This window comes from Camelina sativa, chromosome 14, assembly GCF_000633955.1.
Source record: "Camelina sativa cultivar DH55 chromosome 14, Cs, whole genome shotgun sequence".
Taxonomy (NCBI): domain Eukaryota; kingdom Viridiplantae; phylum Streptophyta; class Magnoliopsida; order Brassicales; family Brassicaceae; genus Camelina; species Camelina sativa.
The window spans coordinates 14,978,996-14,981,589 of record NC_025698.1 but is presented as its reverse complement, the minus strand read 5'-3'; the positions used below and the strand labels follow the sequence as shown (position 1 = coordinate 14,981,589).

Below are 2,594 nucleotides of genomic sequence, written 5' to 3'. Positions count from 1 at the left end.
GTGATTGGTCCGTCCGTGGAGAGGCCAAACTCTTCTTCAGATATCTTCAAGAGCTCTTGGAAAACAGAGTTGCTCAGGTAACTTATAGGAAAAGCAAAGCGTGTGTGATCTGTCGTGTAAACCACAAAACAGCCCTTCTCTGCAGCGGTTGAGCTAGTAGCAGTACTTGATCTTTGGAATGAGATCCTTTTCCTGTGTAGGGCTGCTCTCTGTTGCCATTTCTTGGCCATCTTGATTAGCTTCTTTGTGTTCATCATTCTTTTCAAGAAAATATTTTGTAGATCTGAAAAGACGACAAAGAGTTTGTAAGCTGTGTTGTAGAAAGAACTCTTTGAATGCAAGTTTTGATTGGTGAAGAATTCCACAGGCTTCTTTCATTATATATAACAAGTTTTAGACCAACTAATTAAGACAGAAACACATGCCAGGTTTCTTGTCTGTGATCAAAAGGGTCCCCAAGTTAGCAATCATCTTATTCCAAATCGACTTGTGGATTAAAACATATATGGTGAGAACTGAGAAGACATGGCCATGTGGGTATGAATCTTATTATAAAGGACGTTTATATGTCAAGATTTAGCTGATACAAAGATAATATTAATTAAAACCTTCTGATCTTATTCCTGGTTTCCTAAAGGTCTCGACTTATTAATCAATTACATGTCTGCAAAACAACTTGTGGACTATACAACTTATTCATGTGAGTATGAAATTATGAATACTATATGAACATTTATATACATAATGATTAATGAGAACTCATACATACTAAGAGAAGCCAAAAATTACCAAACTCATACATCTGTACAGCTTTGTTTGTTAGCATAAGGGGTCCTTAGTAGGTTAGTGGTCCATCGGCTAAATCAAATGCGAGTCACAAAAATAATAGATGAAGTACTTATTATTCAGGGGACAAACAAATCTTTTGTGAAATCAAGGACAACAAATCTGGTTAGAATTAATGATCAATTAGATACAAAGAAAGGCATGTGCTTATGAAGCAAGGATGAAGAACATGTAGGTCCATAAATTTTCTGGTCAGGAGATTAAGCAGCTAATCAACATTTTCTGCTACAAAATCATATTTGCTTGAGATTCAAACGACATGTTCTTGGTGCAGTCTTTTGTTGTCAGGGCAATTCGATTATGAATGACGTTTTTACGCCGCTGCACCATTTTTCTTGAAAAGATAGTATCAGAGTAGATATGTCTTCAACAGAGTACACTTTCAGTTAAATGGCTCTCAAATATTGTTCTTAAGAGCATGTGAAGTTAAATTTAGATGAGGCAAATCAAAAAGAGAGCGAGAGAGAGACAAAAATAGTAGTTTGTATTTTTCAAATGATCTGTCTATATAATACAATAGAATTTTGTACAAAGAAAAAATTGTCTACACTATAATTCTCTAAAATACAAGCAACTGTTGAGTAGCACTACAGTGTTGTTCTTGTGGTTGCAAAGAGCATCTAGCACTAGAGATTGACATTAACAGAGCCTTTTCTGTGTCTCCATCTATTCTTCGTTGGATCAATTTGATGAGATACTCCACCTGCCGTGAGGCCGAACTCTTCCTCAGAGATTGTCAAGAGCTCTTGGAAAACAGAGTTGTTCAGGTAACTTATCGGAAAAGCAAAGCGGATTTTATGAACCGTGTAAACCACGAAACAGCCCTTATCCACAGCAGTTGTTGAGCTGCTAGTAGTAGTACTAGTAGTTGATCTCTGAATGAGATTCTTTTCCTGTGGAGGGCTGCTCTCTGGTGCCATTTCTTTGCCATCTTGGGTAGTTTCTTAGTGTTGATCATCTTTTTCTTGGAAAGAGAGCAAACAGATAAAAGAACTGTAAATGTGTTGTAGTATCAAACTCTCTGAATGAATGAAAGTAGTGATTGATGAAGAATGCTGTAAGCTTTGTTTGCATTATATAGAAGGAGAAACTGTTAAGAAGTTTGTAGATATATTTAAGAAGCAACCAAATTAAGAAGACAGAAACACATGCTTATGTAGTTCTTGTCCCAGAATTAGTAACCAATCATATCTGCTAAAACAACTTGTGGATTTCAATTATCAACAACATGACCATGTGGTTGTGGGTGGTATATGAACCAATGTTAGAAAAGACATTTGAAGGTGAAAGAAAGATGTGGAGATCATGCCATGCGGCATGCAGGTCCTCTCATCTCATGTTCTCAGTCAGAGATGAGATTGACTGAGAGAACGAACCATTAAACCTTAAAACCTTGAGAAAATTTTGGAATACCGGTTTTAGTAAAAGAAAACCAAACTAAACCGAAATGAACCGAAAACCCTATTAGCAAACTACCTCTTGAAATCAAACTGCCTCTATATAAATAAGGCAGTCGCTGCAGACAACCCTCATAAGTCAAAACAGAGAGAGAGAGAGAGACTCGAGCGAGGATCCTCCTCAACTCAACTTCGAATCATGTCTTGTTCGTGTTTTGTTTAAGGGTTTTTGTGTCAATCTTATTAGGTTGTGTTAGTGGCGAATTAGGTGTTGTTTGTGTATTTACTGTTTTAGCTCAGATTAGAGGGAAAGTGATGATATGAAATTGTCGCCCCAGTCTTAATCTGCAT

At 36.7% G+C, this 2,594-nt stretch overlaps 1 pseudogene; it reads right to left on the bottom strand.

Moving 5' to 3' along the window:
• Window positions 1,310–1,924, bottom strand: LOC104741543 (annotated as a pseudogene).